This window comes from Suricata suricatta, chromosome 2 (genome assembly GCF_006229205.1).
Source record: "Suricata suricatta isolate VVHF042 chromosome 2, meerkat_22Aug2017_6uvM2_HiC, whole genome shotgun sequence".
NCBI lineage: Eukaryota > Metazoa > Chordata > Mammalia > Carnivora > Herpestidae > Suricata > Suricata suricatta.
This window is the reverse complement of record NC_043701.1, coordinates 7,950,227-7,961,703: the sequence shown is the minus strand read 5'-3', so window position 1 is coordinate 7,961,703 and position 11,477 is coordinate 7,950,227. Positions and strand designations below refer to the sequence as shown.

The following is an 11,477-nucleotide window of genomic DNA, read 5'->3' as shown; positions in this document are numbered from 1 at the left end:
CAGACTTATGAGGATGATATTATGAGTAGAGGACCTATTTAATTTCCCAAAAAACTACAGCCCGCCTTTTGAGTTGGTCATTTTATGTACTGCTGTTGACTTTTCTTCAGTCTCATATGTGATACACAGCCTAGTGAATAATAAAAAAGTATTATTGCATTTATTTTAACTCTTAGCCTTTGCTTTGACTCTACAGAAGGAGACCTTTAATTGTTATCCTTTGAAATTCAGGAAAGTTGACACTTTTGCCTGATGACGTATTTTTCCACTTCCCTATGCCTTTCCTCTTGTCTGAGTTTGGTCTCTTGTAGGATTGCTGAGGCTCCAGTTTCACAGAACAATGACTGTGAGTTTGAAGAATATACTTGGTAAAATTAGAGAACAATGATATTTTCATAGATATTTCAGATATAAATGTTAAATGGACATTCTTTTTGCAAATCAATGATTTGCAAATCTTGCTCACTCATATGTATATATTCTGTGTGTATGTGTATGCATGAGAGTGTGTCTATTTTGTTATATTTTTAATAAGACATATTATACATGTGTGCCTGGGTGGCTTAGTTGATTATGCATCCAACTTCAGCTCATGTCATGATCTCATGGTTAATGGGTTCGGGCCCCGCATTGGGCTCTATGCTAGTGGCACAGAGCCTATTCAGGGTTCTCTCACCCCCTCTCTCTCTGCCCATCTCCCACTCGCTCATGCTTTCAGATATGTCTCTCAAAATAAATAAAAGTAAGTAAACTTAAAAAAACAAAAAAGACTCATTATATTCATATATACTAATGCATGCCTGTGTGTATTTCACTATATGCTGGAAATCGATGACGATGTATCGTATATTCAGAAATGAACAAGGTTATGCGAACACCGGCTGTGAATCCCTCCCGTGTAACGGAACTCTCGGTGGATGGCAGGGGCTGTAACTACAATGGCTTCCAGAGGCAGGCCGCAGCTCGCCATCATGAGCCCTCCCCATATCACCGCCATCAATGGGCTGAAACATTGAAATATCTCCGCCATCTGGAGGGAGAAAGCTGCTCAGGCTGTCAGTCCACAGTACAGCTACAGTTCTCATTGTAATATGTTAATAAACAAACGTTCCTCTAAACTTAGCTAATGTGCTCTTACCCCTGGAAGATAAATCCAGCTTTGGGATGCTGACGAAGTGAGTCTTCTGAGCCCATTAAACGATTGAAAGCGGTTTATCATAGTCTGAGACAACTGCAACTTTAAGATGATCGATGTTGCCTTGAGAGGCCACTTGAGAACAGACACTGGCCCTCCTGGCCGTATTTTCATGTCTTTTGTGGCCTTTTCATTGGAAACATTTCCTCTTGGTTCTGTTGGGCTCCTATCAGAGTTTCCCTCCGTTTAAATGGTTGCCCTGAGTTGTTCATTCCTGGACTGTGTCCTGGAAACATTTTCTCCCATCTTATCAGAAGTCCGGAGGAATAGATGAGTCTTGTGTAATTTAGGAAGCAGTTTGGTAGCGCTCCGTACTCAACCCTGTCCCTCATACAGTATGACGTATACGCTTCATCTCTAACTTTGCTTTGAATGATAGAATTAATACTAAGAGATTTTATCCTCCCTGAAAGTTTAATGGGAAGGAAGGTTTAGCCACTTACATGATTTTTTTTTTAAATGGCTTCAAGTTTCAGTGCCTGCTGCTTGCATCAGCACAGGGCAAAGGGGATCAGAATACTTGAGAATATGTGCTAGGACTCACTCCATCCACCTCCGTTGACCATGGCCTGACCCGACTCCTTGGCAAACCTCCCGCTCTGTAGGCATTCTTCCATGAGCTGCACCCTCACTTCCTCTGTGGCTCCTTTACTCCTACACTTGATTTGCTGACCAAGCCCCCAGCTGGCTTACATTCTTCCTTTTATATGTTACCATATTTCATCACAGTATTCTAATGGAACTGATCAGAGAGCCCTGGACAAGACGAAGCACGTCCTCACTCTTCCTAACCCTTATTGGTGTTTTTAACCAACATGCCAATTTCACAGCATTCAACATGGCCAGTCTCAAAATTGCTGATGTTTCCTGTGATTTGTGTATTGTCCAAATAGGTCTGTTTTATTAGATTGTTTTTAACTGGAAAAGTCATTGTCTTATTAATTTTCAAAACCTACTGTTTTCACTACAAATTTGAGGCGGGTACAGAAATAACTATAACCCTGAAATTTTTAAATTAATGTTTTCATATTATTTACTGCAAGTATAGGAGAAATGTAGTTTACTTGTTTATTATTTTGCTGGGTAAGCTCACAGGATAGAGGGTATGTCTTATTATTTTAATATTTAATTATTAGAGCATTGAAATTTTATTTGAGAATAATTATTACTCTATGAAGGAGATTTCTGGATTTGACAAATGTTTCATTCTCTCGAGCTGTTTTTTTTTTATTTTTATGTTTTTAAATTTATTTTTGAGAGACAGAGAGACAGTGTGAGCAGGGGAGGGTCAGAGAGAGAGGGTGACACAGAATCTGAAGCAGGCTCCAGCTCTGAGCTAGCTGTCAGCCCAAAACCCGACACAGGCTTGGACCCACAAACCGTGAGATCATGACCTGAACCGAAGCCTGACGCTCAACCACTGAGCCCCCCAGGCGCCCCTCTCGAGCTGTGTTTGAGCGCAGGCAGCAACTATCACCTGAAGTAACGTCCAGAAACTTTCCTTGAAGGTCCTGGTCTTCATACTAAGTATAGATCATGGATAGAAATGCTTGTTAATGAGTGAGAGTCAGAGCCAGAGTAGTTCAGTTCATTGTACTGAAGCCCAGGTTTATTTTTAATTTGTGTTGGCTTGTTGGTAAAGAATTGTGTTTTCTTTGGCACTCTTTTATATACAGAAGAAGATATGCAGTAGAGATAGAATAAACATTTTTTTAAATGCAAACTGCCAATAGTTTTCTTATGCTTCCAAAAGAAAGACTTGGGACAGATACATTCATCAGAGGAAAACAAACAGAGCCTGCACATCCATTTGTTTTATGTGTCTTTCTAGCAGGTGGTAGGAGTTTAGTCTAAATAATGCAAAGCCATACTGACAATAAAACTCATTTCACACAGATGAATCTCAGATATTCCAATAGGCAGGCCTGCACTGTAGCCCTTTGGACTATAAGTCACATTTTCTCCCCTCACTCCACAGGAGCAGGTTTCATCCCTGTTTGCCAAAAAATGTGACTAGGGATTTGAAAAACCGCTGATGTTACAGCCTTCTCATGAGGGAATGTGGCCCGTTAGGATATCAATTAAATGGCGAAATGTCTACTTTTCCATTCATAACATGGTTATTCTGCTCTTACCACTACGAAGTAACTTATGTATAGGTCTCTATGGATACTTACATTTTCCTTCAAACACAATTAATGTACATCTTCAAATCTTGTTCACCAGTGCATCTATTTGAAATCAGTATTGTTTTTAATTTTGTAAAAAAATTTTAATGATGATTTATTTTTGAGAGAGAGAGGAGGAGGGGTGGCACAGAGAGAGAGGGAGACACAGAATCTGAAGCAACTCCAGGCTCCCAGCTGTCAGCACAGAGCCCTACGTGGGGCTTGAACTCATGGACCGGGAGATCATGACCTGAGCCGAAGTCGGACACTCTACTGACTGAGCCACCCAGGCGCCCCTTTAAATCTTTTGAAACATGTGAAGCATGGGCTATGCATCCTTTATCCACATGTGGTCGTGTAATCTACCTTACTAATATTTCCATACATTTAGACCGTGAAGCACCTTGGAGAGAAGAAACTTGCAGACTGATGACTTTATCAAATCATCAGGGACAGGGAAGTGGCCCTTACAAAGCTTTCCTCGTTGCAGCTTCTCCAAACATCATTGTGGCCATCTTGTAGGGGACTGCCCCCTTTCGTGACCCACCGTCCCTCTGGATTTTGGGCCCTGGGGCCCAGCTGTATAGCCCGGCTCACATCTTACAGATATTTCTCTCCACTGTGCACTTTTCCCCCTTCTCCAAACTCTTGTTCACACTCCTCATCTACTTCATTATCCTTTCAAAGTCTCTTGAAATCTCTCACCCATCCTGCACTCTGATTTCTCTGACATTGCAAAGTTTCTGCTTTGTTATCGATCTTGTTATTCGGTGAGTTTTCAGAGGCAGAAGAGGTAGAACTGTGGTCAATTTATCAAGCCTTCTGAAGCGGGGTCTTTATGTGTTTGCAACTCATAGTTATATATGAGAAATTGACATGAGAAATTCTCCCGTCTGCCACATAAATGTACACGCACACACACATGACAATGTGCGTAATGCTGGGCATGAAGGTATACACAGGCGAGGGAAGACATCGTGGGTGGGGTTTTCCCACATATGGTGTGGAGGTGTCGTTTGCTTTGACAAATATGAGAAGTTGTGTCTGTTAAATTCCTTCTTTCAAAGACATTTATTTACTAATTGTCAAACAAACATATTTTGGATGCTAACTCCGTATCTTGCTTGTACTTCAGTACTGAGAATACAGGCGGTAACTCCAGGGTGCAGGGGCTTTATGGCACTTGGTAGGGGAAAAGTGAGGAAAGAACTACACATAGTGCACGAGGGGGCTGCAGTATATGTTATGCTCCTGAGGCATTTGGGGGGGCACACCTATAATTTGGGAGAAAGGGGCAATCATCAGCAAGGTTTTCCAGAGGAAGTGAATTTCCAATTCTTGAGAATTTATTTTGTGTGTTTGCAAACTGTGTTATTAGGTGCAGACATATTTAGAATATTTACAAGTCTTCAGTGAATTTTACATTTGTTGTTTTATACTGTCATTTCTCATCATGATGATGCTTTATTTCTTTGTTTTTTATTTTATCTTAAAATATATTTTAACCGCATCACCTTCCTCAAGAACCGTGAGCATTATTTCTGTGTGTCAGACCGTTTGCTTAATAATTTATGTGTATTTACTTCATTCTCAAAATGGTACTATGAGATAGGTAGTATTGTTTTCTCTCTTTTAGAGATGAGTGGTGGTGAGGCACCACTTTAAGTAATTTAGTGAAACAGATGTCAGAAAACTGGAATAAGCAAGATCCAGCTCAGACACCCCTGTCCTGGAGTCTGTGCATGTCTACATATTAATACCAGTGTTGATTTTATAAATTATATCAATATTTTTGGACTCTATCACATCACTAAGTTAGTATATTCATATCACCATAGCCACCAGAGTTTTAAAATTTTATATTCGCCTTGCTTATCTTTAATAATTCTTTTACTTTCAACATGTCTTGGTTCCTATGTCTCTGGTGTGCTTCTCAGAAATAGTATATTGTTGGATTAAAAAACTTCACTGGTACCTGTTTTGCAGTGTGAGGTTCAGTGTTGTGAAAATCAATTTTAACTACTGCTGTACTTGAATATATTTCTACCATCTTATTTTGGGTTTTTTTTTTTTTTTTTTGCTTCTGTTTTTTCTATGTGCCTTTTACTCTTCCTTTTGCTTGATTAAATATCTTTTAAAATATATATGCTTTCTCTGCCATCCCATGTAAAATGTATATATTCCCAGTTTTCTGTCTTCGGGATTATCTTTATGATTTTTCATGAGTATTTATAGAAGTCAAAAGTAACTTAACATCTTGATCTTTCTTCTGACCTATGAAGTTTGGCATATTGGTCAGATAGGGTAGCCAGAGCAGAATACAACGGGGCGGGTGGCTGAAGCATCAGTGGTTTATTCTTTCATGCTTCTGGAAACGGGACGTCCAAGGTCAAGGTGCCACAGAGTTGGTTTCTGGTAAGGCCTCTCCGCCTGCCTTGCGGGATGGCTGCCTTATGGCCACATCCTCGGAATGACCTTTCTTCTGGGCACATAGAGGGAGAGATTGATCTCTGGGTCCCTTCCTCTTCTTACAAGGACACCAGTCCTAGGGGATCAGGGCCCACCCTTATGACCTCATTTAACTTTAATTAGCACCTTCGACACGATATCTCTAAATACAGTCACACTGGAGGCGGAGGCTTTCACATAAGAATTCTGAGATGCTGTTCAGTCCATAACACTTGGCATAATGTAGCTGATCGTCCCTGCCATCCTGGATCCTACGTTTTATTTACCTCTTTTTTAACTTCAGTATTATCACTTTTCTAACTTTATTTTATGCGGTCGATTAATTTTTTTTATTTTCCCATCTTTGCTACTTGTTTCCCTCTTACCACGACTTCCCGTATTTCTTTTTTTTTCTGGACTTAGCTCCTTTCTCTTTGACACACATCCTCTAATTTTTAGATGACTTTTAATGGGGGCGGGGGATGTCAGTGGTAACTTGCTTTAAATATTTTTTGTCTGAGGAAGTCTACATTTCACTTTTTCTCTTGTTGGATAATTTAGCTTGATCTACAATTATGGATTGGAATTTTATTTTCTTTTGGCACCTTGAACACATTCTGCTTTCTACCTTCCAATTTTCCCTTATTAAGAACTTTCCTTTCTGCTTCAGGACTCAGCTGTTGTCTGTCTTGCTCCTGGTATGCTCCAGTGATATAATTTTACACTGTTCTGTGTCTATTAGTAGACTTCTTTTTAAAAGAAATTTGGGGGGAATTAATTGTCTTTCTTGAATTTTTTTAATCAGTTCTGGAAAATTCTCAGGCACTATACCATTAACTTCCTTCTTCATTCTCTCCTCTCCTGAAATTTTAATCAAATGTATTGTAGACCTCATTTCTGTCCTCCACATTATAAAACTTATATTCAGGATCTGAATCACTTGCCATTCCTGGACTACATTCTGGGTATCCACATCTGTCTTTCAGTGTACACATACATTCTATTACTTTGTCTCAAATGCTTAATGCAACTAATGAGTTTTTAATTTTAATAATATTTTTAAATTCCTGGAAGATCTCTTTTCTTATTTGTCAAATCTGACTGGTTCCTTTTTTAAAAAAATTTATTTATTTTGAGAGAGAGAGCACTTGCAGGTAGAGGAGGAGCAAAGCTAGAGGAGAGAGAATCTCTGCACTGACAGTGCAGAGCCCAGTGCCGGGATTGAACTCAGGACCTGTGAGGTCATGATCTGAGCTGAAAGCAAGAGTTGGATGCTTAACCGTCTGAACCATCAAAGGTGCCCCCTGACTGCTTCCTTTTAATGTTACCTCATTCCTTTCTTACATATTTGACTCCACTTTTTATTTCTTTAATTTTTTTTAATGTTTTACTATATTCCCAATCCCAAAATCTGAAATTCACGGGGACCAGATTTTCCTCTGTGACGTTTCCGCTTAACGTGGTTCATTATATTTGTCTTCTTATGTTTTGTATCTTTGGATTGTGAGTTTAGATTTCTCAGGTGTTTGTCTTACAGAATCCTGTAACTCCAGAGTCAATCCTGAGAAAAGTTATACTCCCTTCAAAAGACAGCAGCTTGTCACCATTTTTTCTATTTTAATTTCTTGGCTTGGGGCTTATATCCTACTATTAGGGTAAATTCCAAAGCCATAATTTTGTCAAGCAAGACTGTGGTTTATGAATTCTCAGGAAGACTTTTTTGTTTGTTTCTCTTTTTCTTTCTATAGGCTAGGAAAAGAGATAAATTTCATTGTCATCTTTCTTTGCTGACTAATGGATTTTTCTCCAGTATCTGCTTCTACTGAGATTTTAGTATTTTTAGGTTGGGTTGGGAGAGGGAGGTTCCTATTTTGACACAGGGTCTAACACTTGAGTTTTAATTCTGCTTGGCCTTTAAATCCAAACCTCTGCATTACAAAGATTAGCAAATATGTTCTGAATACTAATAGCCTAGCATCACCTGGTACCCAGAATTTTACCTTTCTTCTTTTTCTTTGACCCCCGAAAGTGTCTCCTACTTTATCAGATACTTAGATATATAATTTAACCCATGTGTATACATTTTATCTAACATTTCTGGTTTTAAACGGGAAAAATTTAAGGCTTCTCACATTGCCGTATTGTAGGAAATGGAATTCTCTAGAGATGAGTACTTCAATCTCTTTCCTAAATATTCTATAATATACTATTATAGAATATTAATGAGTGTTAAATACTGTTAAATAAATTATCTCATAGTAGAGACTTTGTTATAATAAAAAGAGAGATATAGTAAAAATTTTTACTAATGTCTTCATATGCAATGAGTCATTTTGTTTTGTTTTGTTTCTTTGGGTTTTTTAAAGCTCAGAATAGATAACGTCAACCTTACAGGAAAAATATTGTTAGACAATATAGGGTTAGTGAGATCTGAAGCATTTTCAATGTAATTTTGCCTTCACACTCTAGTGTTCTACTTTGTTGGTGAAGACAGAGACACTGTTACAATAGAGGAAAAGCATCATCTTTATACTGAGTGCAAACCATTGAGAAGTCTCAAAAACGCACATCGAGGGTAGTAATGTCAACAACAATCATAACAAAAATCATAACGAAAAAGAAGAGAAAGCGGAAGAGAAAGGATGGGTCAAGGGCTCCTGGTTTGGGCCAAGCATCCTTCTAAGTAAGCTTCAAAGCCAAAAAAAAAAAAAGAAAAGAAAAGAAAAGAAAGAAAGAAAGCAGAAAGTGTTCTTCAGTTACAAAACCAAGAGCTAGTCCTACAAATAAAGCATTTCTTTCCTACCCACTTTCCAAGCAGTTCCTGCAAGAAGAGTCTCACAGTCTGGCTTTGTATTGATTTGAAGTTAACTTCCAGCATATCGAATATACTCATATTCAGAAGCATTCCAAAGTCCATAGAAATTGTGTTAGATTTCCAAGTACTTTGGATTATCCATATCATCTTAATGCAGATGACTGTGACTCTTTATATTTTTCTTTTTCACATGTAAAAATACTAATAATAAATCTAAAAAGGCAGAATCTTTCCCCTTCAAAGTATTAAAAACTCTGTAGGCTTTAAAAATTGTAGGGGCGCCTGGGTGGCTTAGTTGGTTAAGCTTCTGACTTCAGCTCAGGTCATGATTTCACGGTCAGTGGGTTTGAGCCCCGCGTTGGGGCTCTGTGCTGACAGCTCAGAGCCTGGTGCCTGCTTTGGATTCTGTGTCCCTCTCTGCCCCTCCCCTACTCATGCTGTGTTTCTCTCTGTCTCAAAAATAAATAAAAACATAAAAATTAAAAAAATAAAAATTAAAAAAAATAAAAGTTGGAGTATTTGTGAGAGAAATAAGAAACTAATTCCTGATTTCCTCCAGAGTATAAAAGTAAATCTCTCAGATATCCAATATTTTTAAATGTGAGAGATTTACCGTGGTCCTTTATCAAAGCTGTGCAATTAAACAGGCTCCGATAATAACAGTAGGGTTGCCATTATTGAGTGCCTCCTGCCAGTAAATATGCTGAGTGCTTTTGTGCATAGTATTTTATTTAATATTCCCAAAAACTACGGAAACAGGGAATTCTTCCTCTCTTTTTCAGAAATGCGGAACTGTTAATCTTGTTTTCCAATGAAGAAACTGAAGTTAAGAAGTTAAGGGGGGCGGCAAGGAAACAGGAAAAATGCAAGGGTGTTGGTCACGTGATACAAAGTTGCAGTCTGGGAGGAGTGAGTCTAGAAATCTAACAATATAACATAAAGACAGTGGTATCCTGTCCTGGAAATTTGCTAAGCGAATAGATTCACAGTGCTCACCACACACAAAAGAAAACTGTGTAAGTGGATATGTAAACTGGCTTTACTGTAGTAACCATTTCATTTTACACGTGAAATACATACAATTTTATTAACTCACAATAAAAAAGGAAAACACCAGATCGGTGACCTTGTCAAGGACACATAGGTACAAAACTGGTAAGCCGACCTGGGATTCCAGCCAGTTCTGTTGTTCTGCAGCCCATACCCCTGACCTGTTTCTCTATGAATTTATTAAAAAAAGAAAAACTTACTTGTTGAGAAACTCCTATGTCATAATGTTCACTAGCCTACTAACCTTAGAATTCACTGACCTGCATGGGAGATGTTCAGGATACAAGGTGTCTGTTGTAAAGTGTGGAAACAAAAATTATTGTTTAATAGACTGAACGTGTCCTTGCCAACATCATCGATATCTGTCTCCAGACCTTATGGACCTCCCTGCATCTGTCAGGTGAATGATAAGGGAATGGATGTTTGGGTTTTTGTTCTGGAATGAGGGGATATTCAACCTTGGGTCTTCGGGTCCTTTGGGGCTTTGCTACAGTTGCCTCATCCAAGAGGTCCTCGCTAACCGCAGGTTAACTAACACTCTCCCCTCTTGGTGCTCTGCACCCTTTACCCAGTCCACGTTTCTTCACAACTCTTGTTGCCATCTGAGAAATCGTATAAGCAGTTACAGTCATTTCTACTGTTACTGGAATGTAAACCGCAGGAGACCCAGACTCCTGCTGTTGGAGAAGCAAACAGACAGTGAAGGACTATGAGCAAGAAAATGATGTGACCATTTTGTCACGTTATTCTCTCTCTGCTGGAAATGAGAATAGGCTGGCAGAGGGGAGACCCAAAGTAGGGATTGTCTTACAAAAGAGACACGGAAGAAGTTCCCAACTCTTGTCTAGAATATGTCCATAAAGCTAACACAGAGGAAATAGATGAAAGACACTTCCCGGGAAGACATGGCAGAGCTGGCTGCGGCCCTGGAAGTGAGGACCGCACGCAGAGAGTCACCGCCAGAGTGACTCTTAGATTTCTGGCTGAGTAACTGGCCGAGTGCTTTTGACTCTGCCCATGGAGGAGACCCAGGAAGAGCGTCCGGCCTTTAAGGAGGAGGATGAAAGAGACAGGAGCGTGTCATGGGTGGGTTTGACCAGCTCAGAGCTGCACTTTTCAAGTCTGAAGTGGCCAGGGACTATCTGAGGTAAAATGTTCAATCTGCAGTTTAACACTAATGTTTGGATATCAGGGGAGAGAAAGATCAGAGTTTGAGAAAGCTCTGGGGTTAATTATGTTGTAGAAGTGGCAGAAATTGTGTGAAGAAATTGGTATATCATGAAACTAATATACTGAAAGAGGAAACACACACACACACACACACACACACACACACACACACACACTTATGGAAGTAAATAAATAAACCAACCTAGATAAATATAAATTTTGATCACATGTATGATGAGAGCAAAATAGCTAAAGAACTAGAGCGAGAAAAGTACTAGAATAATTTTAAATAGATTCGTCTTGGAAGGTCTCTCAAAAGGCAACATGTGAGCTGACCTGAATCTTAAGAATAAGTCATCCATGAAAAAAGCAAGGGAGAAGAAAATTCAAGGCAGAAAGGGCTTGGTTTCCCAGAGGTGCAGACACAAGAATGAGGAGGCTGGACAATTGTGGGCGAGGTGACACATCCTGAGCCTTTGATTAGGGAGCTAGCAGTGTGGGCACACAAAGGTATGAATCAACCAGCCCTCAATGTGACAAGCTTACTTAACATGTAAAATATATATTGAGGAAAAATATTCAACTCTTGTAGAATTTTCTGATGCTTACTTAATGGCTTAATTAATACTGT

At 39.2% G+C, this 11,477-nt stretch overlaps 1 protein-coding gene across 1 annotated transcript in view; it reads left to right on the top strand.

The window, feature by feature from the left end:
- Positions 1–11,477, top strand: part of CNTNAP2 (contactin associated protein like 2) — a 1,359,261-nt gene that overhangs the window by 515,684 nt on the left and 832,100 nt on the right. The window lies entirely within an intron of this gene.